Here is a 27,824-nt window from a genome sequence, read left to right as displayed (position 1 = left end):
ATAGAGCTTTCTTTTGGTGGTATTTGATCATCTCTGCGGTTTTTATTTTTTGCACTATAAACAAAAAAAGAGCGACAATTTTGAAAAAAACTCAATATTTTTTACTTTTTGCTATAATAAATATCCCCCAAAAAATATAAAAAAAACTATTATTTTCCTCAGTTTAGGCCGATACGTATTCTACATATTTTTGGTAAAAAAAAAAAAAAAATCGCAATAAGCGTATATTGATTGGTTTGCGCAAAAGTTATAGCTTCTACAAAATAGGGGATAGTTTTATGGCTTTTTTATTATTAATTTTTTTTTTTGTTATTAGTAATGGCGGCGATCTGCGTTTTTTTATCGGGACTGCGACATTATGGCGGACACATCGAACACTTTTGACACCATTTTGGGACCATTGTCATTTATACAGAGATCAGTGCTATAAAAATGCACCGATTACTGTGTAAATGACACTGGCAGGGAAGGGGTTAAACACTAGGGGGCGATCAAGGGGTTAAGTGTGTCTTAGGGAGTGATTCTAACTGTGGGGGGGAGGGGCTTCCACTGACATGACAGCGATCACTGCTCCCTATGACAGGGATCAGTAGATCTCTGTCATGTCACTAGGCAGAACGGGGAAATGCCTTTTTTACATAGGCATCTCTCCGTTCTTCCACTCTGTGACACGATCGCGGGCACCCGGCAGACATCGAGTCTGCGGGACCCGCGGTTACGGAGCACGTGGTGAGGGCGCGCGCACCCACAATGCCGCATCTTAAGGGGGACGTACCTGTACGCCCTTTTGCCCACCTGTGCCATTCTGCCGACATGCGGCGGTGGGGTTGATCCATTCCTGAGATTCACACTCCTCTGCCCCACAGTGCAGTCCTGTCTGACAGAGGAGGAGACCTACGCTTACAGGTCCTCTCCCTCCCCTATCCTGTGATTGGACAGTGAAAGGAGAAGCAGCAGATGGATGAGCTCCCGCCTCCTTGCACTGCATATGGAATAATGGCCTCAATCTGAAGGGTATGTAAAGATAGGGGCGGGCACCATCATCCTTCAGCATAAAGTGATGAGGGATCAGGGGATATCAGGGGCTACTCCAAAAAAAATTATTAAGTATAAAATTATTAATTTATTTGAGAAGAACAAAAAAATTGAGAACCGTTTAATACAACAATATGTAAAAGGGTTATTGCATACTATGGGAAAATAGTACAGACTAGACAGTGTGATAGTGGGGACTCGAAAAAGATGTAGGTCCAGGCGAGATCCGCAACATGTTTTCCTGCAAAAATATTCGCTTCTTCAGGAGGAATTGACCTTAAACGTCTATAAAGAAATACGATATTAACCACTTCTGGACCGCCGCATGCGGATGTACGTACTTACTTAGAAGAGGAACATCGTTATTATGGCAGCAGCTAGCTGCCATAACCCTGGTATCCTCTTCTTCGGCCAGCGGTCCGGTTTCCAATAATAGTGGTCTCTGCGGTGGATTCGCCGTGAGATCTCTTTTATCGGCGGCGGGAGAGGGGCCCCTGAAGGTAGCAAGAGTAGGGGATAGCCGGACAGGTGAAGGTAGCGAGTTCCAGAGGATGGGGGAGGCTCTGGAGAAATCCTGGAGACGAGCATGGGAGGAGGAGATGAGAGAGAGCTTGAGCGTAGGAGGTCTTGAGAAGAGCAGAGAGGACGATTTGGATGATATTTGGAGACAAGATTGGTGATGTAGGTCGGGGCAGAGCTGTGAATGGCTTTGTATGTTGTGAATCCTGGACAGATGACAACTCTACTCCCGCTGTGTCCTGCCGGGTCGCCGGCGACGCGCGCGCGTGTGCACACGCCTCCTGACCCGGCAAACAAAATCAAGTACAGGTAAGTGATTTTGTGCTGAAGGGCCGCCCTGCTGCAGTAAATGTACACAGGGGTGGTCCAGAAGCGGTTAAAGGGCTTCCCAAAACGCACACACTCGGATGCACCTTATGGCGTGAACGAGCCCTTAATATTCAGGGCAGGATGCGCCCCGGGACGAATGCTTGGAATGCAGGCCACTTACATTCTGAGCGTTCGTCTTTTGGCGCGTACTGCCTTTAACGTTAATAATGCTCGCTGCACCCTGCACATGCCCAAAAATTCGGAAATTCTGAATTCTCAAAATTCGGGAATCCAAATTTCCAAAATTTGAAATTTCGGAAATTAGGAGATTGGAAATTCGGAAATTGGAAATTCAGAAATTTGAAATTCAGAATTTGGAAATTTGAAAATTCGGAATTTCGGAAATTCGGAAATTTGAAATACGAAAATTCAGAAATTGAAAAATTCAGAAATTGAAAAATTCATAAATTTGAAATCTGAAATTTCGGAAATTTGGAAATTAACGAATTTGTCAAAATCGTTAAACGAATTCGGAACTAAACGAATTGCACATGTCTATTAATAATGCTCGCTGCACCCTGCACATGCCCGGCGTACATGAGGCCATAAGTATCCTGAGAGTCTTTGGAAGAAGAACAGTAAAAAAAGACAAAAGTCGCCCTCTCCGTCCTTCTGCATGTTGAGGGAAGCCTCAGTCCTTGGTAGAAGTCCCCGACCAGCCAGAGACCAATCAATATAAAAAAAAAGCTTCCGGCTCGCTAAGGATTAGGCCCGCCCACTCCTGGACGCACGCGGTATTGTGTCCTACTGATGTTCGTTACTGCAGATATTTTAGGCGTGTTTGTGCATTTGAAAACATTTTTTTTTTCTTTTGTACACACAATATATACATAAAGGAAAGACTTGCTCTGTTGTACATTAACCATTCATTTCACTGAGCCAACCTCACCTGAACCCAGAAAAATGCTGCGCGTCCTGTTCCTTAACCACATAGGGACCGAGCCCCTTTCTGAGATTTGTTGTTTACAAGTTAAAAACTGTTTTTTTTTTTTTTTGCTAGAAAATTACTTAGAACCCCCAAACATTATAAATTTTTTTTTTCTAACATTTCTAACACCCTACAGAATAAAATGGCGATCATTGCAATACTTTTTGTCACACCGTATTTGCGCAGCGGTCTTACAAGCGCACTTTTTTTGGAAAAAATACACTTTTTTTTAATCAAAAAATAAGACAACAGTTAAGTCAGACCAATTTTTTTTTTTTTTATGTTGTGAAAGATAATTTTACACCGAGTAAATTGATACCCAACATGTCACGCTTCAAAATTGCGCCCGCTCGCGGAATGGCGACAAACTTTTACCCTTAAAAATCTCCATAGGCGACGTTTAAAAAATTCTACCGCTTGCATGTTTGGCGTTACAGAGGAGGTCTAGGGCTAGAATTATTACTCTCGCTCTACCGATCGTGGCGATACCTCACATGTGTGGTTTGAACACTGTTTTCATATGCAGGCGCTACTCACGTATGCGTTCGCTTCTGCGCGTGAGCTCGGCGGGACGGGACGCGTTTACATTTTTTTTGTTTTTTCTTATTGATTTTACCTTTTATTTTTTTATTTTACACTTTTCTTTTAATAAAAAAAAAAATTGTGTCACTTTTATTCCTATTGCAGGGAATGTAAACATCCCTTATAATAGAAAAAAGCATGACAGGACCTCTTAATTATGAGATCTGGGGTCAAAAAGACCTCACATCTCATATTTACACTAAAATGCAATAAAAAAAAAAAAAGTGTCATTTAAAAAAAAAAAAGTCCCTTTAAGAGCTATGGGAGGAGGTGACGTTTTGACGTCGCTTCCACCCTGCAATGGTATGGAGACGGTTGGGGGCCATCTTCTCCTCTCTCGTCTCCATACCCAGCTAGAACGCGATCGCCTCCGCCGCTGCCGGCGGCTCAGGTAAGCGGCGGAGGGCACCGGAGCGCGGCGGGAGGGGCGTCCCTCTCCCGCCGTCGATAAACCGCCGGCCGAAGAAGAGGATACCGGGGTTGTAGCAGCTAGCTGCTGCCATAACAACGACGTTCCTCTTCAAAATACCGACGTATATCGGCATGCGGCGGTCCGTAAGTGGTTAACCACTTGCCTAATGGGGCAATTTTTACATTTTTTGATCACGTGTTCAAATCAGCACCTTTTGCTAGAAATTACTATAAACCCCCCCCCAACAAAAAAAAGTAAATATATTTTCTGAAAGCAGAGACCCTGAAGAATAAAATGGGGGTTGTTGCAATTTTTTTGGGGGTCTCACAATGTTTGCACAGTTATTTATCAAATGCATATTTTCAGGAAAAAAATGGTCTAAATGATTTTAATAAACAATGATGATTAATGATTTTACAAACACAATATTATACCCATTGGTTGCGTCGAGTAAATAGACACCAAACATGTCAAGTCCTAAAATCGCACATACCTGTGGAATGACAGGAAACGATGGTGCCCAAAATTCTCCATAGGTGATGTTTAAAAAGCATTTACAGGTCATCAGTTTAGTGTTATCAGTGATTTATGGCCAAAGAATTATCGCTCTCACTCCAACGTTCACAACCATACCTCACATGATGGTCACATGCGTGTGTTTGCCCCGTGCTGCACTTTTATACAGCGCCTTGAAAAAGTCCCTTGAAATTTTCCACATTTTGTCATGTTACAACTAAAAGCATAAATGCATTTTATTGGATTTTTTATGTGATAGAGCAACACAAAGTGACACATAATTGTGAAGTGGAAGGAAAATGATAAATGGTTTTCAACATTTTTTACAAATAAATATGTGAAAAGTGTGGGGGGAGGGGCATTTGTATTCAGCCCCCTTTTACTCTGATACCCCTAACTAAAATCTAGAGGAACCAATTGCCTTCAGAAGTCACCTAATTAGTGAATAGAGTCCACCTGTGTGTAATGTAATCTCAGTATAAATACAGCTGTTCTGTGAAGCCCTCAATGGTGGGGGACACAGGAAACATGTGGAAGAAGGTGCTCTGGTCAGATGAGACTAAAATTTAACTTTTTAGCCTAAAAGCAAAACGCTATGTGTGGGGGAAACACTGCACATCACCCTGAACACACCATCCCCACCGTGAAACATGGTGGTGGCAGGATCATGTTGTAGGGATGCTTTTCTTCAGCAGGGACAGGGAAGCTGGTCAGAGTTGATGGGAAGATGGATGGAGACAAATACAGGACAATCTTAGAAGAAAACCTGTTAGAGTCTACAAAAGACTTGAGACTGGGGAGGAGGTTCACCTTCCAGCAGGACAACGACCCGAAACATACAGCCAGAGCTACAATGGAATGGTTTAGATCAAAGTATATTCATGTGTTAGAATGGCCCAGTCAAAGTCCAGACCTAAATCACATTGAGAATCTGTGGCAAGACTTGGAAATTGCTGTTCAGACGCTCTCCATCCAATCTGACAGAGCTTGGGATATTCTGCAAAGAAGAAGAATGGGCAAAAATGTCCCTCTCTAGATGTGCAAAGCTGGTAGAGACATCCCCAAAAAGACTTGCAGCTGTAATTGCAGAGAAAGGAGGTTCTACAAAGTATTGACTCCGGGGGGCGCCATACAAATGTACCCCACACTTTTCACATATTTATTTGGAAAAAATGTAGAAAACCATTTATCATTTTCCTTCCACTTCACAATTATGTGCCACTTTGTGTTTGTCCATCACATAAAATCCCAATAAAATACATTTACATTTTTGGTTGTAACATGAGAAAATGTGGAAAATTTCAAGGGGTATGAATACTTGTTCAAGGCACTGTATAGGGTGTGTAATGGGTGATGGGGGTGATTTAAAAATATATTTATATATTTAGGTATACAACTTTTTTACATTCTTTAATGTTTATATTAATTGTATTGCTATCACAAGGGGGCTAGCAAGCCTCCTATGTGATAGCATGGAAGGTGACAGGTACTCTTTATGGAGCCATTGGGAGTCTATTAGACCACCAATGTCTCCCTTGCCCTCCAATACAGCTATTCAAACACAGATCATGTTTGAATAGCTGTATCCTCGGCTACACTACTGTAGCTTCTCAGGTAGGATCGGGGAATGGAGATTCCGCAGGTCCTTCCTGCAGTTTCCTGTGGTCCTGGGAGAACCCAGGATCTGGGTGGGGCTGCACTTTGAGAGCTTCATAAAAGTTTGACCATTCTTCCAGAAGCGCATTTGTGAGATCAGGTACTGATGTTGGACTAGAAGGCCCGGCTCTCAGTCTCCGCACTAATTCATCCCAAAGGTGTTCTATAGGGTTGAGGTCAGGACTCTGTGCAGGCCAATCAAGTTCCTTCACCCCAAACTCGCTCATCCATGTCTTTATGGACCTTGCTTTGTGCACTGGTGAGCAGTCATGTTGGAACAGGAAGGGGCCATCCCCAAACTGTTCCCACAAAGTTGGGAGCATGAAATTGTCCAAAATGTCTTGGTATGCTGACGCCTTAAGAGTTCCCTTCACTGGAACTAAGGGGCCAAGACCCAACCCCTGAAAAACAACCCCACATCTTAATCCTCCCTCCACCAAATGATTTGGACCAGTGCACAAAGCAAGGTCCATAAAGACATGGATGAACGAGTTTGGGGTGGAGGAACTTGGCTGGCCTGCACAGAGTCCTGACCTCAACCTGATAGAACAACTTTGGGATGAATTAGAGCGGAGACTGCGAGCCAGGCCTTCTCATCCAACACCAGTGCCTGACCTCACAAATGGGCTTCTGGAAGAATGGCCAAACATTCCCAATGCTTTGTGCACTGGTCCAAATCATTTGGTGGAGGGGGGGGGTATGTTGTGGGGTTGATTTTCAGGGGTTGGGTTTGGCCCCTTAGTGAAGGGAACTCTTAAGGCGTCATATTGGACAATTTCATGCTCCCAACTTTGTGGGAACAGTTTGGGGACGGCCCCTTCCTGTCCCAACATGACTGCCCACCAGTGCACAAAGCAAGGTCCATAAAGACATGGATGAGCGAGTTTGGGGTGGAGGAACTTGACTGGCCTGCACGGAGTTGGGATGAATTAGAGCGCAGACTGCGAGCCAGACCTTCTCGTCCTCACAAATGCTCTTCTGGAAGAATGGTCAAACATTCCCATAGACACACTCCTAAACCTTGTGGAGGGCCTTCCCAGAAGAGTTGAAGCTGTTATAACTGTAAAGGGTGGGCCAACTCAATATTGAACCCTACGGACTTAGACTGGGATGTCATTAAAGTTCACGTGTTGGAAAATACAGTGTATATTGTCATTAGTGCGGTGTTATCTCTTCCGTATTGTCATTAGAGAGAAGTGTTGTCACTTCTATATTGTGTGAAGGGTTATCTTTTCTGTAGGGACATGAGAGGGTGTGACGTTATCTCTTCTCTATTGTCATGTTGTCCCTTCTGTCATTACAATGGCCCCCTTTTGTCCCGTGTTCATTAGATGGCACTGTGCAGGCCTGGAGGAGGTCAGGTGAGAGTCTCTTTATCTGATAACAATGTTCTTGTGATAGATGGCCTGGGCGAAGGGCTGAGAATCCCAGGGAGAGAGTTCATCAAATTATCATCACAAAGAGGAACTTTCCCCCCCTGTAGAGAGATGATAGAACCAAGTGTGCATCTCATTCATGGTTCCGGGAATAAAGTCAAACTAGTGATGTTCAGGAGGCCATCATTGGTTTTGTTCGGCCACAGATGAGAGATAGGACTTGAAAGACGTGTCTGATGTTCCTCTAACCTGACCAGAAAAATGAATAGTGCCATGGTGATGGTGGGAGAACCCAGAGAGCGCTGCATGGGACATGGGAGGTTGAGGCTTCTAGGAGGGCCTGGTTCCCAGAAGACTCCTTAATCGGAAGGGCCTTCAGTGGTGGGGGCAACAGGAGAGTTAAGTATTTGCATTCTTTTTTCTCAAGGGCAGCCTTTTTTTTTTTACAATTACAAATTTCTGTCAGGATTGATTAATATATATGAAGATAGTGTTCAGTAAACAAATTCCTTTGTTATTGCATGATGCCTTTTATATCTAGTTTTATAGGAGATCCCACAACTGTTCACAATGAGTTGGCAACACCCTCCACTTTCCTGTCTGTCTCTTTAATATACAAGCATTTTACTCGCTGTGAGTTTTCAGCTTCAGCTTTTCAGTGACTGTGTGACTTGAAGTACTAATGATGCCTTAATGATTGAATATCGGGGTTGATTTAGCCAGTGTGTGGACCGAGCTCCCCAAATAGCAGTGTGTAGATATCTGATACCTCCATAATGGCATCATTTATGCCCTGGACTTCCATTGATATCCATATTTTGGGAAGGTCTACATTGCCCATATGGGAACGATCATACACATTGCAGACTGCCTTTTCTCCTGGAGGACCAATGCTGGCCATACACTGTACGAAAAATCGGCTGAACCCATCTTTAAAAAAACGAACATTCGTCCGTGAGCGCAAACGATAGCGCCATTATGTAATGACCGATAAATCGTTCAGTGGACATAAATGAGCGCATTTTCTTTGTTCGTTTTTTTTTTTTTTACATATAGTGCAGATAGTTCGGATGGGAAACACATTAACCTTTCAATTTATCGTTCGTTCGACAGAAAATTTCCAAACTTGTCCTTCATTTTTTTGGCTCAAAAACGTCCCAACGATTATAGATTTTTGTGCCCGTTACCTGGCCGAAAAAAAAAAAAGAACTGTCTAAATGACCGAATTTTCGGCCGATTTTTTTGTATAGTGTACGGCCAGCATTAGTACGGAGTAGGGTTGTACAGAGTAGGGTTGCACCAATACTGGTACCGGTATCGGTGCTGATACCGAGTATTTTGCACCAGTATCGGTACTCGTACGAATGCACCGATACCTGAAACCGATACTTTCAGGCTCGGCTCTTTGAGCTGTCGGTGGGGTCTTCCCTGTTGACAGCTGAAGTGTTAAAGAAGTCTGGTAACTGGAGCTGTCAAAAAAAAAGAAAAAAAACAGCCAGTAATGTCTGAAACACTAAAATGAAAAGAAACATTGTTTCTTTTTGTATCTTTCTTTTTCTTCATCTGCAGATCAAAGCGATGAACAAGTCAGAGTCAAGGTTTACACCCAGCACCCTGGCATATGTGGAGGGACCAATGGTTGTGCTGTTGATCTTAATGCTAAACTCATGGTTGTTGGGGGGGAACGGGAAGGAGGAAATATAACAAGCTCAGTTTTAGAAAGATTGGGTTTGAGAAAGTGATGTGACATCCATACCGATATGTCATTCAGTAAGTTTGAGATCCGTGAGGAGATGGAGGGGATGAGTTGAGGGGTGGAGAGATAGATCTGGGCGTCATCGGCGTAGAGGTGGTATTGGAAGCCATGGGAGGTTATCAACTGGCCCAGGGAAGAGGTATAGAGTGAGAATAGGAGGAGCACAATGTAGGAGCTCCATATCAATGGATGGGTTAAGGGCAGGCATGCCAGGAGGGAGCCAACCCCTTCGTAAGGGTACAGGGATGAACGTGATGCCCAGCAATAGTACAATGGCAGCAAAGGCATCCAATGCATCTCTGCACCCAACTGGACCAATAATGTTACTTTGTATCATCTGTTCCACTCATCTGCAGTAAAAAGAGAAGACCTTTGGTCTAATTGTACAAGAAAATGGCAACCAACCCAAACCTATAACTGGCCTTTGCAGCAAGGTGCACATAGAAGGGCAAGGCACATCACAAAACAAAAGATTTCCCGGCACACTTACCACCCACCGGGGCAAAACAACCAAATTGGCCCTGCCTAACAATTTGTGTTAAAATCTTTTGTCTGAATATGATGTCGGGTAGCCACTTTCCGACCACCTTCCGTCATTATACTGCGGCTGGTTGTCATGATCCAGCAAATCGCCGAAGGTGTACATCGGCACCTTTTAAGGGCGATAGCAGGCACGCCCGCGGCCGGACACCCGCGATCGCGGGCAGGAGAGCCAGAACGGGGATCTGTGTATGTAAACATGTAAACACACAAATCCCCGTTCTGACAGGGGAGGGGAGAGAGATCTGCTGATCCTAGTAATTAGGAACAGCGATCTGTCTCCTCCTCCATTCAGTCCCCTCCCCTCCACAGTTAGAAACACACATGAGGGGGTCACAGTTAACCCCTTGATCACCCCCTAGTGTTAACACCTTCTCTGCCAGTGACATTTATACAGTAATCAGTGACTATTTTTAGCTCTGATCGCTGTATAAACGTCATTGGTCCCAAAAGTGTTCCGATCTTCCCACCGCAATGCTGCAGTCCCGCTAAAAATCGCAGATCGCCATTACTAGTTAAAAAAAAAAAAATGCCATATAACTATCCCCTATTTTGTAGACGCTATAACATTTGCGCAAACCAATATACGCTTATTGCGTTTTTTTTTTTTTACCAAAAAGATGTAGAAGAATACGTATCGGCCTAAACTGAGGAAGAGATCTCTTTTTTTTACATTTTTTATTTGGATATTTAGTATAGCAAAAAGTAAAAAATAGTTTTTTGGGTTTTTTTTCAAAATTGTTGCTCTTTTTTTGTTTATAGCACAAAAAATAAAAACCACAGAGGTGATCAAATACCACCAGAAGAAAGCTCTGTTTGTGGGGAAAAAAAAGGATGTCAATTTTGTTTGGGAAAAGTGTTGCACGACCGCGCATTTGTCAGTTAAAGCGACGCAGTGCCGTATCGCAAAAAATGGCCTGGTCATTAAGGGGGCAGTTCTTGCGGTCTGTCAGGCTCTATTCACACGAATGCGTTTTTTGATGCATTTTGCAGAAATGCATGGGAATTTTTTAACATGGGTTCCTATGGAACATGTTCACATCAATGCATTTTTGTGCCTCTGCGTTTTTGGAAAGGGTCGGGGGCTTTTTATCATGCAGAATGCAGCGTTTTGCATGCAATAGAATTCAATGGGTCCGCATCCAAAAACGCAAGTACCGCCTTTTTACCGCGTTTTTGCTTCTTTCTTTTTTTTTTTTTTACACTGTATACAGTATAAAAAAAAAAACTAAAAAAAAAAAACACAAAACGCAAAAACGCAGCAAAAACTCATGTTCAAAAACGCGGCAAGCACCGCATAAAGCGCTGCAGAAACGCTCAAAAGCAACATGCATAGATGTGAATCGAGCCTAAGTTGTTAAAGCAACCTTACAATAAACTTTTTTTTTTTTTTTTTAAATACATTTTTCCCTATTTAACTCCTTATTTATTTAATCCTAAACTGCCATAATTGACTAATTTCATCCCTATTCCCCCTTAATCTTTTTTTTTTTTTTTTTTTTTTTTTTTTTAGTGTTTAGAAAAAATACCTTTATTCATTTGTAAATATCTTTGCAATGCTTTGTACCAGAAAGGCCTCAGCCATACAGACACTTAGAAGCTTTTGCGTGCTGGGGCGTAAAATCCCATGTGCGTCCTGGGAGCTGCATGTGCTGCATATATAAACAACTAGGGGAGCGCTGTTCCAGAGGACAGTATGTAGTCAATGATGATTATATCCATATCAATCATCTAAACTTTGTTGGCAAAGGAACTGACATGGACATTCACTGTATTGTTCATTTAAAGTGGAGGTCCACCCTGAAAAAAAAAAATTGCACAAAAAAATGGAGAAAAAAAAAGTTTTTTTACTTACGTGAAATGGCTGTTGCTAGGCAGTCATCCTAATCTGCCTCTTCCTACACCGCAGTGATCTTCAGTCTTCTGCTCCCCGCTGGGGAACGGGGCGCGGTGTGTTATGGGAACTGTGTGTGTCCCACAACACATCGCGTCCCATTCACAAAGCGCCGCGCCGCTCGCGCGTGCGCAGTAGGAAACTGACAGTGAAGCCGCAAGGCTCCACTGCCTGTTTCCCTTACTTAGGATGGCGGTGCCGGGACCCGAGAGCCTCGGGCGGCCGACATCGCGGGCACCCAGGACAGTGTTTGCAGCTGCTGACTTTAAAAAAAAAAAAATTTCGCTGGCCGGAATCCCGCTTTAAGCACAAGAGACTCCATTTTGTTCTCACTGTTGAAATGTGTTCCGTAACCTTCACCTAACACACAGACACATCTTCTGCTAAACGCTCTCTACTCCCAACTCCTCTCTCAAGGTTTTACAATTGCAATTGTTCTATTCGCTAGCCTTTAATAACCTATTTCTATTTGTTAGTTTTTAATAACATCTCACACCATCCCTTTCTTATCTATGTATAAAATAATATGTAATAATACATTTTGACACGGAACGGACATTTTAAGCGCAGTGATTGAGTCCCGGGAATCTGTTCCTGCAGCTGCAGTATTACGTTTTGTTTTAGAGTCCCAATCAGAAATCAGTCATAACAATCTTGGCGAGTCAAATACCAGGAGATTGGCAGAGTCTCCAGAAGGAACCGCGCTTCGATCGGGGATCATCGGGAAACGCAGACCTCAAATGCCGGCTGGGTAAGCTGCCCTTAAGCTTGCTATATTTCTGCCTTTTCCTATGTATCCTATCTGTCGGTTCTCAAGGAAAGCAGACCACTCTCGGACCTTTCTGGTTGGGTAGCGTGTGTGGGTGAATGTGTATGTGTCCCCCTTCACGGGTTGGACTGTGTGTGGATAGGGAAAATCCTCTGCAGTTCCCCGAGTTGACTCCTTGTGGGCGACCTGGGTCAGAGGCGCATGGACGGGTCAGATAAAACTCACAGAGAAGAGAAGAGACGAGGAGGGTCTCCTAATGAGTGTTTTGTCTATTGTCATAAACCCCTTCTATCCACGTAGATAAGTGGAGACTATTTCTTGTAAACCTGCAGATTTGCTGTTCTATTTGTTTTAGAGGTAAGAGGGTATAGGCACAAGTAGAGAAGAGAGAAGACTGGCCAGTCATTATGGGCATTAAATTAATTAAGGGAATGAAGGGAGAGAGGCCTTCAGAAAATGCCCAGTCAAGATGAGCGCTAGAGAATATATGAACCGAAGGTACGGTTCCGCCTATACTGAGCCCCTAGATAAATGGGTAGAATGGACAAAGGGAACAGCTAAACCTTTAAAATCTGAAGGGACTTTTGATTTGAAAGTATGGCAAACTTTTCTGCATGATTATGGCCCACTACCATAGGTGTGCGCAGCCTAATGCATTAGGGTGTGCACCCTTAAGCTCAAACACACATGCATGTGTATGTATCTACATATATATGACTCATTGATCTCCCTGCCGGCACAGTGAAAGAGAAAAGGATAAACACTTCTCTTATGGCAGAGCCGGTAAGAGGGAGATCTTTCCCATGTTCCTGTTGCTACACAGAACGATAACACTAATGCGCATGGGGGTGATTAGGGTGTGCCTGGGCACACCCAGTACACCCTGTGCGCACGCCTATGCCCACTACTGTGCAGTGAAGGAACGTGGAGAATAGCTTGCACATGGGAGACAGAAGCTAAAGTAGCAAATCAAACTGGCTTGACGGAGTTTAATAAAAGTACTGCCCAAATTTACTACGTTTGGCCAGAAGCAGAGGCATTGATAGGTCTACAAAAGATCTGGGGCTAGAGCCCATAGCAGCGTAGTAAAGAAAGTCATACGCTTGGGCGGGCATACACATGTATATACAGTAATACACGTGTGTGTGTATATATCCCCAGAGAGCCCCCCACTTACATCAGGGTCCCCAGAGAGCCTCCCCCTTACATCAGGGTCCCCAGAGAGCCTCCCCCTTGCATCAGGGTCCCCAAAGAGCCTCCCCCTGCATCAGGGTGCCCATAGAGCCCCCCTTGCATCAGGGTCCCCAGAGAGCCCCCCACTTACATCAGGGTCCCCAGAGAGCCTCCCCCTTACATAAGGGTCCCCAGAGAGCCTCCCCCTTACATCAGGGTCCCCAGAGAGCCTCCCCCTTGCATCAGGGTCCCCAAAGAGCCTCCCCCCTTGCATCAGGGTCCCCAGAGAGCCCCCCACTTACATCAGGGGTCCCCAGAGAGCCTCTCCCTTCCATCAGGGTCCCCAGAGATCCATCCACTTACATCAGGGTTCCCAGAGAGCCTACCTTACATTAGGGTCCCCAGAGAGCGTCTCCCTTAAAATCAGGGTCCCCAGAGAGCCTCGCCCTTGCATGAGTGTCCCCAGAGAGCCCCCCCCCACTTACATCAGGGAACCCAGAGAGCCTCCTGGGGCAAACCATGATTTCCAAATTGTGGCAGCAAGATGAAGAGAGAAGGAAGGGAGATGCCAGCCCTCCTGTCCCTGGCACAGAGCAATCTGTTGCAGTTTATCCTGTCAGAACCCAATTCGTTTTTGAAGGTAATGCTGTTGACAGTAAGTCTCAAATTAAATGGCATGTACCTTTTAGTCCCCAAGATATGAGAGCCATATTAGAGGGATTGGGAGATCCTAGAAAGAATCCAATTGGGTTTGCAAACAAAGCAACATGTCTGGCTATATACTTAAAGAACGTGGTGTAGACGCCAAAAATCTAGGTAAGATGGTTAGTGGACGGGAGGTTTGTGAGAAATTGAAGGAAAACTTGCCCCCAAATATATGGACAAACCAGACATGCTGAATTTATGAATGCTAAGCAAGGGAAAGAGGAAGCAGCAGGGGCTTATTGGAGGCGGTTAAGCAATATGGCTGAGGAAGCAGGTATTAAAATAGAGGAAGAGAAGGCGGGAGAAACTGCAAGTCGGTAACCTTCACCTTAGGCCTCATGCACACGAGAGGCTGTTAAACTCGCGTTCAGGGGCAGTTGGACACTTTTTTCAACTGCTCCTGAACCCATTCAATGTTATCCTATGTGTCCATGTACACAGTCTCGTTTTTTGGCGTTTTTAGGCAGTTGCGTTTAACCTTGTTTTTCCAGAAGCAAAAAAATGGGTTCAGATGCAAAAGTTTTCCACGTTTTGGATGCCAAACACGGCTAAACGCGGTACCGTGTTTAGCCGCGTTTGCGTTCATTAAGTGTTTTTAAAGGAACCCTATTTTTTGGAACAGAAAACACAGAAATATGATGGTAAACTGCAGCAGAGAATGACATTTTATGACCCGACTATCTCAGGCCACTTGGTGCTAGGAACAGAATGGAACTCACACTACACCATATCCAAATTTGGGGGTCCTAGCGCCAATTGGCCTCGAGGTATGGGACCCCAAATTCGGGTCACAAAATGTCATGCTCTGCTGCAGAAAAATGCTTGACATTTTTCGACCCGACTTTGGGGCCCCATATCTCAGGGCCACTTGGTGCTAGGAACCCCAAATTTGGATATGTTGTAGTGCTAGTTCCACTATGTTAGCAGGCCACAATTGGGGTTCCTAGCACCAGGTGGCCCCGAGATATGGGGCCCAAAAATCAGGTCACAAAATGTCATTCTCTTCTGCAGAAAAGTGCTTGACATTTTGCAACCCGAATTTGGGGCCCCATATCTCAAGGCCACTTGGTGCTAGAAACAGTGGAACTAACACTACAACATATCCAAATTTGGGGTTCCTAGCACCAGGTCGCCCCGAGATACGGGGCCCCAAAGTCAGGTCGCAAAATGTCAAGCATTTTTCTGCAGCAGAGAATGACATTTTGTAACCCGAATTTGGCGCCCCATATCTCGGGATGACCTGGTGCTAGGAACCCCACATTTGGTCTGCTAACACAGTAGAACTAGCACTACACCATATCCACATTTGGGGTTCCTATCCCTAAGTGGCCCCGAGATATGGGGCCCCAAAGTCGGGTCACAAAATGTCATTCTCTGCTGGAGAAAAATGCTTGACATTTTGCAACCCGAATTTGGGGCCCTGTTTCTCAAGACCACTTGGTGCTAGGAACACCAAATTTGGTTTGCTAACACAGAGGAACTAACACTATAATATTTCAAAATTTGGGGTTCTTAGCACTAAGTGGCCCCGAGATACGGGGCCCCAAAGTCAGGTCACAAAATGTCAAGCATTTTTCTGCAGCAGAGAATGACATTTTGTGACCCGAATTTGGGGCCCCATATCTCGGGGCCACTTAGTGCTAGGACCCCTAAATGTAGATATGGTGTAGTGCTAGTTCCACTGTGTTAGCACACCAAATTTGGGGTTCCTAGCACCAAGTGGCCCCGAGATACGGGGCCCCATATGTGGGTCACAAAATGTCATTCTCTGCAGACGCTTCTAGACATAAACGCGGTAAAACGCAGCAAAACGCGGCATACAAATGCGGCAAAACGGGCATTTCTAAACACCGGTTTCAGCTTTTAAAAACGTGTTCAGCAAAGTTTGCACTGGCGTCTCGTGTGCATGAAGCCTAACACACAGACACATCTCCTACTAAACGCTTTCTACTCCCCCCTCCCTTCTCAATGTTTTATTTTTGCAATTGTTCTATTCACTAGCCTTTAATAATATATTCCTTATTTGTTAGTTTTTAATAATATATTTCTATTTGTTAGTTTTTAATAACATCTCACACCATCCCTTTCTTATCTATGTATAAAATAACATGTAATAATACATTTTGCCACGGAACGGACGTTTTAAGCGCAGTGATTGAGTCCTGTGAATCTGTTCCTGCAGCTGCTTTATTAACTTTTGTTTTAGAGTCCCAATCAGAAATTTGTCATCACAGGAACAAATAGTGAGAGGAGCCCAAAGCAAAAAAAAAAAAAAAAAAGCGAAGGGCTAACATGACTGGGCAAACAGGAGGAATCAGGGATAGAGAGGGTTCATTTTCTAAGGTGAAGATAGGAAGATGCATGTACAGTGATTGGTGGGTGCACAGTGGTAGGAGGGGCCCCAGGGGGTCTTTAAGGTGGGATTGCAAAGTTTCAGGCATTGAAGGAAGATCGTTGAAGAAGAGCATTGTATGAATCTGTCTATGGCCGCCGCTGCCACCCCCTATTCAGGCGCCCGGCCCCTTTTCGGGCGCAGGGTGACTGAATTACAGCAGCGGGGGGTGTTTTTGAAGCGCCTGATTAGAGCCGTAAGCTCTAATAGGCCTTAAAAAAGGTGACCTGCGAGCGCCATGCTTGGCGTTCGCAGATCACCCAGGTGTGTTAGAACAGCAAATGAATATCCGCTTTCCTAACACTGAGCCGCCTCTCCGCCAATTTAGGTGCTCAGGTCTGTTACCCATCACCTGATTGGCTGAAACGACAGGTGCTGTGATTGAACGCCTATCAGGAGGAGAGGACGGGAGGGGACGCATGGAGGACACCGCTCGCTGCCGTCACCCGCTGGCCCACCAAGACAGGGTAAGTTCTGGACAGACGGCGAGTGGGCGGAGGGGTCACAGTGGCGGCATTCAATGGCACAGTAATGGCAGCATTCAATGGGCACAGTGGCTGCATTTGATGGCACATTGGCTGCATTTGATGGCACAGTGGCAGCATTTGATGGGAACAGTGGCGGCATTTAATGGCACAGTAGTGGCAGCATTCGATGGGTGGCTGCATTCAATGGGCACAGTGGCTGCATTTGATGGCACAGTGGCTGCATTTGATGGCATAGTGGCAGCATTTGATGGGAACAGTGGCGGCATTTGATGGGCACAGTGGCTGCATTTGATGGCACAGTGGCTGTATTTGATGGCACAGTGGCTGCATTTGATGGCACAGTGACAGCAATTGATGGGCACAGTGGCAGCATTTGATGGGCACAGTGGCAGCATTTGATGGGAACAGTGGCAGCATTTGATGGGAACAGTGGCAGCAATTGATGGCACAGTGGCAGCATTTGATGGGAACAGTGGCAGCATTTGATGGGAACAGTGGCAGCATTTGATGGGAACAGTGGCAGCATTTGATGGGAACAGTGGCAGCATTTGATGGGAACAGTGGCAGCATTTGATGGCACAGTAGCAGCATTTGATGGTACAGTGGCAGTGTTTGGCGCAGTGGCAGCATTTGATGGGCACAGTGGCTGCGTTTGATGGGCACAGTGGCAGCATTTGATGGGCACAGTAGCTGCAATTGATGGGCACAATGGCTGCAATTGATGGGCACAGTGGCTGCGTTTGATGGGCACAGTGGTTGTGTTTATTGGGCACAGTGAGGCTGCAATTGATGGGTTTTTTTTCAGAATTTTTCAGTTTATTTGCACCCCCCCAAAAATTTTGAGCACCAGCCCCCACTGATGGAGTCCCATGTGGAATACCAGTTAACGGTGGTTTAACTGGTAGGTTGAACTGTGAGGTATGTGCAGAAAGTTGGGGTTGTCTCCGAGTGGTGCGGCTGGGGACCATGAAAGTAGTTACGCAGATACAATGTGGATGTTTCAGACTGTGTGCCTTCAAAGATCGGCAACCTTATGTTTATGGTTACTGTAGTATTAATATTGTTTCTGTTAGAGCCGGTTCACACTGGGACGACTTGTCAGGCGACTTAGCCACCTGACAAGTCGCATCCCGTTCTGTGCAATGGAACCGTTCTAATCGGAGCGACGCAAGTCACTCCGACTTATTATTATTATTATACGAGATTTATATAGCGCCAACAGTTTACGCAGCGCTTTACAATGTATAAGGGGGACAACACAATTACAGTACAGTTCAATACAAAAGGTACAGGAGGGCCCTGCTCCTAGAGCTTACATTCTAAAGGGAGGAGGTGGTGGTACAAAAGGTAATAGCTGCAAAGAATGATTTGATGGGGGTGGCTCAGGGACAGTTATGTGGGTGTGGGATAGGCTTCCCTGAATAAATGAGTTTTCAGGGATCTCCTAAAGGTGGACAGGGTAGGGGCTGATCGGATATACCAAGGCAGGGAATTCCAGAGGATGGGAGAGGCTCTGGAGAAGTCCTGAAGGTGAGCATGGGAGGAGGTAACAAGGGAGCTAGAGAGCAGGAGGTCCTGGGAGGAGCGGAGGGGGCGATTTGGGCGATATCTGCAGATGAGGTTGGTGATGTAGATGGGGCGATGTTGTGAATGGCCTTGTATGTTATGGTTAGCATTTTGAATTTTACACGGTGGGGTAGGGGAAGCCAGTGAAGGGATTGGCAGAGAGGAGCAGCAGTCACGGATCGATTAGTGAGGTGTATTAGTCTGGCAGCAGCATTCATAATAGACTGAAGGGGGGGTAGCCTGCTTAAGGGTAGGCCATTAAGGAGAGAGTTGCAGTAGTCGAGGCGGGAAATAATCAAGGAGTGAATAAGTTGCTTTGTGGTGTCATTAGTCAGGAAGGGTCGAATTCTGGAGATGTTGCGGAGGTTAAGGCGGCAGGATTTAGCCAGTGATTGGATATGGGGGCTGAAGGAGAGGTCAGAGTCAAGGATTACACCCAGGACCCTGGCATGTGTGGAGGGACCAATGGTTGTGTTGTTGATATTAATGGTGAAGTCACAGGAGGGGGACCGTGAAGGAGGTAATATAACAAGCTCAGTTTTAGAAAGATTAGGTTTGAGGAAGTGGTGTGACATCCATACCGATATGTCATTCAGCAAGTTTGAGATCCGTGAGGAGATAGTGGGGGTGAGTTGAGGAGTGGAGAGATAGATCTGTGTGTCATTGGCATAGAGGTGGTATTGGAAGCCATGGGAGGTTATCAACTGGCCCAGGGAAGAGGTATAGAGTGAGAAAAGGAGAATCCCAAGGACGGAGCCTTGGGGTACCCCACAGAAAGAGGAAGGGGAGCGGAGGAGATGGAGTTGTAAGTGACACTGAAAGTGCGCTGAGATAGGTAGGAGGAGAACCAGGATAATGCAGAATCACGGAGGCCAAGGGAGTGTAATTTGCTGAGGAGCAGCAGTTGGTCAACTGTGTCAAAGGCAGCAGAGAGGTCTAAAAGTATGAGTATGGAGTAGTGGCCATTGGTTTTGGCAGTTATTAGGTCATTGGTAAGTTTTAGTAGGGCAGTTTCAGTAGAATATTGTGGGCGGAAGCCAGACTGTAGGGGGTCGAGAAGGTTGTTGTCCATGAGGTAGCGACTCATTTGGTCAAGAACAAGGCGTTCGATGAGCTTGGAGGCAAACGGGAGCAGGGAGATAGGTCTTAAGTTATTCAAACAGGTGGGGTCTTGTGAGGGTTTTTTGAGTATGGGGGTAACCAGTGCATGTTTGAGCGGGGAAGGAAAGGTGCCGGAGGAGAGGGAGAGGTTGAAGATGTGGGTTAGGGAGTTGAGGATAGAGTGGGAAGGTGGTCGCAGTAATTGAGAGGGGACAGTGTCCAGAGGACATGTAGTGGGGTGGGCCATGAAGAGGAGTTTATCAACTTCTTCTGTGGTAACTGGGCAAAAGGAGGAGAGTATTGAGTGTGGTGTTGGACCTGATATGTTGGGTAGGGGAGGAATTTGAATGCTGGATATCTCCTTGCGAATTGTGTTGATTTTGCTATTGAAGTGGTTGGCAATATGTTGAGCCGTAAGCAAGTTGGTGGGTGGGGGCAGTGGGGGGTGAAGTAAGGAATTAAGGGTAGAAAAGAGTTGACGAGGTTTGGATGAGAGGGTTTTGATGAGAGTGTTGTAATAGGTTTGTTTAGCAGTGTGGAGGCAGGAGTTGTATTTGAGGACAGATTTGTAGAGGGTAAAATCTTGCAGGGATTTAGATTTACGCCATGCTCGCTCAAGAGCACGGCTGTGTCTCTTGAGACTTCTGGTGTCGTCTGTTTGCCAGGGTTGTGGCAGATGGGGCCTGGTTCTGCGTGTAGAAAGAGGAGCAAGCACGTCTAGGGAGGATGACAACGTGGTGTTGTAGATGGAAGTGGTTAGGTCTGGGCAGGACAGGGGTGCGATTTTGTCATAAAGGCCATCAGTAGCAGTGTGAAGAAGGGAAGGTTTGAGGTTGCGAAGGTTCCTGCGGGTAGTGGTTTGTGGGTTGGCAGCATGGGATATAGGAGACAAGGAGAGTGTGAAACGGATAAGGTTGTGATCAGAAAGAGGAAAGGGTGCGTTGGAGAGATTGCAGGGAGTGCAGCGATGGGAGAATACAAGATCGAGAGTGTTGCCGTTGGAGTGAGTGGTGGTTTGTGTCCATTGTGTTAGGTTAAAAGAAGAGGTTAGGTTGAGTAGTTTAGAAGTGGTAGCATTATTAACATTGATTGGAATGTTAAAGTCACCTAGGATGATGGCAGGCACTTCGGATGAAAGAAAATAGGGTAGCCATGCAGAGAAGTCATCCAGAAAGCGTGACACTGGTCCAGGAGGCCGATAAATGACTGCGACCCTCAGACAAGCTGGAGAGAAAAGACGAATGCAGTGCATTTCGAAAGAGCAGGTGGAAAGAGAGGGAGGTGTGGGCAGTACCTGGAAGGTGCATTGTGGGGAGAGGAGAAGTCCGACACCACCTCCTTTTCGTCCACTGGGTCTCTGGTGCAGAGGAGACCACTGTGGGACAGGGCAGCTGGAGAGGTAGTATCGAATTCCTGGAGCCAGGTTTCAGTTATAGCAAATAGATCAAGGGATTTGGAGAGGAAAAGGTAATTGACAGAAACTAGTTTGTTGAAGACTGAGCGGGCATTCCAGAGGGATTCTGACTTAGAAATTAGAAAAAGCTTCCTGTACTACTTTGGGGGCGACTTGAGGAGACTTGCATTGACTTCTATATAGAAGTCGTTTTGCAAGTCGCCACTGCTGTCGTGTTCAAGTCACCTGAGGTCACCTGAGGCAGTCGCGCTGCAAGTCGTGCTGCCTCAGTGTGAACCGACCCTTAAAAGAATGTTTTTTCTTATATTTGGTTATTTGCTATTAGATGGCCACTACGGCCAATTTTACTCCAAAATAGTGTTCTGTGTTTATTATAGTTAAGTATAGCATAGTGGTCATTATCACATTGGGTGATGACATATGTTGTGCCTTAGTCATGTGTTGCTGCCAAGACATATATACTGGTATATATATATCCAAAATTAGCATTATATATATATATATATATATATATATATATATATATATATATATATATATATATATATCTCTTGGCAGCAACACACACTATTTGTTCCTTTGCCAATAAAGTTTACACAATTCATATGGATTTAATCATCATTGACTTTATACCATCCTCTGGAACAGCGCTCCCCTAGTTGTTTATATTTCGTTCCCTCTCACTTGGTCCTCTGAGTTTGGGAGCAGCGACCTCAGTTTGGTATTACCTTTTCATTAATGCTTCCTTGGTCATCTATTTTTTTGCGCCTGGCCTTTTGTTGATTTATGTGCTGCATATAGCCACCAATACAAGTGAATGGCTGTATGCCGCCTTGCTGGGGAAAACACTGATGGCTTATGCATTAGCGTTTACACAAGCATGCATGTGCGGTGCGTCTCCCTGAACATGAAAGTGGTATGTTTAGGGAGAAGCACCCTATGCACATGTGCTGGTAAATTCCGAAGCCATCTGGGTTTACCTGAGCACAGCTGCGTGCAGTATTCACAAGTTTTGGTGGCTTTATGCGACATGTGCAGCTCCCCAGGTGCCAGAAAACATCAGGAATTTTACATCTCATTACACAGGTGGTGTTGAAAATGTCAAATGTATACTTTTTCTCTACAATAACACTATTACAATGATTAAAAATGTCTTTGTTATTTTAAATATTTTTGTCTATGGATGGCATAAAATATATATATATATATATATATATATATATATATATATATATATATATATATATATATATATACTGTCACAAAGGATATAGGAATCTGCCAGAGAAACTGCTAAACTGTGGGTGTCACCAGTACCAGCTGTGATATTGGAATATCCATGAGATGTAATACCAAACTCAACAATTTCACACCTTCTGTGTGGTGCTGGATTGTCCATTTAATGTTCTCCCAGACTCTACAATATCAACCTGCTCTGTACAGTAGATGTCATCAACATGGAATGTGGTGTTAGATCATCATCCTTTTTGATGTTCCATCAAGCTCTGTAATATCACTCCACTCTGTTAATTTTCACCAGTACCATTTGTGGTGCTGGATTGTCCATTGGATGTTGCCCCAAACAACAATGCCAACCTGCTCTGTAGATGTGATCAACATGGGCTGTGGTGTTGGATCATCCTTTAGATGTCCTACCAAACTCTGCAAAATTGCCCAGCTCAGTTGGTGCCATCAGCACCAGCTGTGGTATTGGATCATCCGCTAGATGTCCTTCCAGACTGCAATATCAGCCCGCTCTGTGGATGTCCCAGAACTAGCTGTGGTGTTGAATCATCCATTAGATGTTCTACCAAACTCTACAATATCATCCTGCTCTGTGGATGTCACCAGAATGGGCTGTGGTGTTGCATCATCCATTAAATGTTCTACCAATCTCTGAGATGTCACCAGCACCAGCTGTGGTGTTGGATCTTCCATTAGATATTCTATCAACCTTCTCAATATCACCCCACTCTGTAGATGTCACCAAAACAAGCTGTGGTGGTAGGTTATATATCAGATGTACTCTGCTGTAGATTGGGCTATAGTGTTGGATCATCTTTTAGATGTTCTACTAAACTCTGCAATATCACACCACTCTGTTGATCTCACCAGTACCATTTGTGGTGCTGGATTATCCATTGGATGTTCTCCCAAACTCTACAATGTCAACCCGCCCTGTAGATGTGTCAACATGGGCTGTGGTGTTGGATCATCCTTTAGATGTCCTACCAAACTATGCAATATTATCCAGCTCAGTTGGTGCCACCAGCACCAGCTGTGGTGTTGGATCATCCATTAGATGTCCTACCAGACTGCAATCTCGCCCTGCTCTGTGTATGTCACCAGAACTAGCTGTGGTGTTGGATCATCCATTAGATGTTCTACCAAACTCTACAATACCCTCCCACTCTGTGGATGTCACCAGAATGGGCTGTGGTGTTGGATCATCCTTTGGATGTTCTACCAAACTCTGCAATGTCACCAGCACCAGCTGTGGTGTTGGATCATCTGTTAGATGGCCTACCAAACTCTGCAAGATTACCCTACTCTGTTGATGTCACCATCACCAGCTGTGGTATTGGATCATCCATTAGATGTTCTATCATGTTTCTCAATATCGTCCCACTCTGTAGATGTCACCAGAACTAGCTGTGGTGGTAGGTTATATATCACATGTACTATTAAACGCTTCAACATCATCCTGCTCTGTGGATGTCATAGAAATGTGCTGTCATGTTGGATCATTCTTTAGATGTTTGACCAAACTCTGTGATGCCACCAACACTAGCTGTGGTGTTGGACCATTCATTAGATGTCCTTGCAAACTGCAATATCTCCCTGCTCTGTGGTATTAGATTATCCATTAGACGTCCTACCAAACTGCAATATCACCCTGCTCTGTGAATGTCACCAGCATCAGCTGTGGTGTTGGATCATCCATTAGATGTTCTACCAAACTCTACAATATTGTGCTCTGTAAATGTCAGCAGAATGGGCATCCTTTAGATGTTCTACCAAACTCTGCAGTGTCACCAGCACCAGCTGTGGTGTTGGACCATCTGTTAGATGTCCTACCAAACTCTAAAATATTACCCCTCTCTCTTGATGTCACCAGCACCAACTGTGGTATTGGATCATACATTAGATGCCCTACCAAACTTCAATATCACTCTGCTCTGTGGCTATCTCCAGCATGGGCTGTGATGTTGGATCATCCTTTGGTATGTTCTACCAAATTATATGATGTTACCAGCACTAGCTATGATGTTGGATCTGTTAGATCAGCCTTTCCCAACCTTTTCAACACAAAGGAACCCTTGAAATAACTTTCCAGTATCAGGGAAACCCTGCTATAAATTACTATAAGTCATGATACATTAGTGGAAATAATTCTCCTTACACTCGTGGTCATTGAGAAGAATTCCCCCCTTACAGATGGCTAAAAAGGTCAATGGTGTCAGTGGGAACTTATCTGAGGGGCAGAAATTGTTTTTTGCTCAAGGAACCCCTAGCAACCTCTGGAGGAACCCCAGGGTTCAATGGAACCCTGGTTGAGAAACCCTGCGTTAGATGTTCTATCAAGCATCTCAGTATCACCCTACTCTGTAAATGTCAACTACTGTAGCTGTGGTTGTAGGTCATATATTAGATGTACTATAAAACTCTGCATTATCACCCTGCTCTGTGGATATACCAACACCACCTATGATGTTGGACCATTGGTTAGATTTTCTACCAAGCTCTGCAATATCACTCCCCTCTGTAGTTGTCACAAGATCTACTGTAGTAGTAGTAGTGGTAGACCATGCATTAGATGCTCCATCAAACATTCTAATATCACCCCACTCTGGGGACATCACTAGAACCAGCTTTGGTGTTGGAGTTTGGATTCTTCCAGGAATTTATCACTGTATCCACAGACTTGACCACACAGCCAGCTATGGTAGCTCTATTGACAGAGCTAAGAGTGTACTATCTCAGGCTGGTGTGGTTGTGTAACTAGAGCCCTGAGTGGTATTTATTGACAGAGTTGTATAACCTTCAGCCTGCAATCCAGAGTGGTCTCTGTGGCCCGGAGGTACAGCCTCTGGTTGACCGATGGCGTGAATGCTGCAGGTCTGGTTTATTAAGTGTTTAAAGGTTATTGAGCCTCTAACAAAAATAACAAGTGTACACAGGTTACCTTCAATTAGAAGGCAGACGGGAGTCATGTATTGTCCTACCAGACTGCAATATCACCCTGCTCTGTGGATTTCACCAGAACTATCTGTGGTATTGGATCATCTATTAGATGTTCTACCAAACTCTACAATATCATCCTGCTCTGTGGATGTCTCCAGAATGGGCTTTGGTGTTGCATCATCCTTTTGGACATTCTACCAAACTCTGCGATGTCACCATCACCAACTGTGGTATTGGATCATCTCTTAGATGGCCTAATAAACTCTGCGATATTACTCAACTCTGTTGATGTCACCATCACCAGCTGTGGTATTGGATCTTCCATTAGATGTTCTATCAAGTTTCTCAATATCATCCCACTCTGTAGATATCACTAGAGCTAGCTGTGGTGGTAGGTTATATATCACATGTACTATCAAACGCTTCAACATCATCCTGCTCTGTGGATGTCACAGGAAAGGGCTGTCATGTTGGATCATCCTTTAGATGTTCGACCAAACTCTGTGATGTCATCAACACCAGCTGTGGTGTTGGACCAACCATTAGATGTCCTTCCAAACTGCAGTATCACCCTGCTCTGTGGTATTAGATCATCCATTAGAAGCCCTACCAAACTGCAATATTACCCTGCTTTGTAAATGTCACCATAATGGGCATCCCTTAGATGTTCTACCAAACTCTGCAGTGTCACCAGCACCAGCTGTGGTGTTGGATCATCTGTTAGATGCCTTACCAAACTTCAATATCACTCTGCTCTGTGGATATCACCAGCATGGGCTGTGGTGTTGGATCATCCTTTAGCATGTTCTACCAAACTCTATGATGTTACCAGCACCAGCTATGGTGTTGGATCAGCAGTTGGATCAACCTTTCTCAACCTTTTCAACACAGAGGAACCCTTGAAATAACTTTCCGGTATCAGGGAAGGATCATCAGGGAAGGTATAAGTTACTACAACTCATGATACATTAGTGTGATGGTCAGTGGGAATAATTTTACTTACACTTGTGGTCGTTGGGAAGAATTCCCCCCTTACAGATGGCTAAAAAGACCATTGGTGTCACTGGGAACTTATCCGAGAGGCAGAAAGATCTACTGTAGTAGTAGTAGTGGTAGACCATGCATTAGATGCTCCATCAAACATTCTAATATCACCCCACTCTGGGGACATCACTAGAACCAGCTTTGGTGTTAGAGTTTGGATTCTTCCAGGAATTTATCACTGTGTCCACAGACTTGACCACACAGCCAGCTATGGTAGCTCTATTGACAGAGCTAAGAGTGTACTATCTCAGGCTGGTGTGGTTGTGTAACTAGAGCCCTGAGTGGTATTTATTGACAGAGTTGTATAACCTTCAGCCTGCAATCCAGAGTGGTCTCTGTGGCCCGGAGGTACAGCCTCTGGTTGACCGATGGCGTGAATGCTGAAGGTCTGGTTTATTAAGTGTTTAAAGGTTATTGAGCCTCTAACAAAAATAACAAGTGTACACAGGTTACCTTCAATTAGAAGGCAGACGGGAGTCATGTATTGTCCTACCAGACTGCAATATCACCCTGCTCTGTGGATTTCACCAGAACTATCTGTGGTATTGGATCATCTATTAGATGTTCTACCAAACTCTACAATATCATCCTGCTCTGTGGATGTCTCCAGAATGGGCTTTGGTGTTGCATCATCCTTTTGGACATTCTGCCAAACTCTGCGATGTCACCATCACCAACTGTGGTATTGGATCATCTCTTAGATGGCCTAATAAACGCTGCGATATTACTCAACTCTGTTGATGTCACCTTCACCAGCTGTGGTATTGGATCTTCCATTAGATGTTCTATCAAGTTTCTCAATATCATCCCACTCTGTAGATATCACTAGAGCTAGCTGTGGTGGTAGGTTATATAACACATGTACTATCAAACGCTTCAACATCATCCTGCTCTGTGGATGTCACAGGAAAGGGCTGTCATGTTGGATCATCCTTTAGATGTTCGACCAAACTCTGTGATGTCATCAACACCAGCTGTGGTGTTGGACCAACCATTAGATGTCCTTCCAAACTGCAGTATCACCCTGCTCTGTGGTATTAGATCATCCATTAGAAGCCCTACCAAACTGCAATATCACCCTGCTTTGTAAATGTCACCATAATGGGCATCCCTTAGATGTTCTACCAAACTCTGCAGTGTCACCAGCACCAGCTGTGGTGTTGGATCATCTGTTAGATGCCTTACCAAACTTCAATATCACTCTGCTCTGTGGATATCACCAGCATGGGCTGTGGTGTTGGATCATCCTTTAGCATGTTCTACCAAACTCTATGATGTTACCAGCACCAGCTATGGTGTTGGATCAGCTGTTGGATCAACCTTTCTCAACCTTTTCAACACAGAGGAACCCTTGAAATAACTTTCCGGTATCAGGGAAGAATCATCAGGGAAGGTATAAGTTAC

At 44.8% G+C, this 27,824-nt stretch overlaps 1 protein-coding gene across 4 annotated transcripts in view; it reads left to right on the top strand.

Moving 5' to 3' along the window:
• SLCO2B1 (solute carrier organic anion transporter family member 2B1) overlaps positions 1-27,824 on the top strand; it is a 151,961-nt gene that overhangs the window by 34,824 nt on the left and 89,313 nt on the right. The gene's annotated exons all lie outside the window — the stretch shown is intronic.

This window comes from Aquarana catesbeiana, linkage group LG02, assembly GCF_042186555.1.
Source record: "Aquarana catesbeiana isolate 2022-GZ linkage group LG02, ASM4218655v1, whole genome shotgun sequence".
NCBI classification, from domain to species: Eukaryota; Metazoa; Chordata; class Amphibia; order Anura; family Ranidae; genus Aquarana; species Aquarana catesbeiana.
Note: the sequence above shows the minus strand (reverse complement) of the source record. Positions and strands in the feature narration are given on the sequence as shown.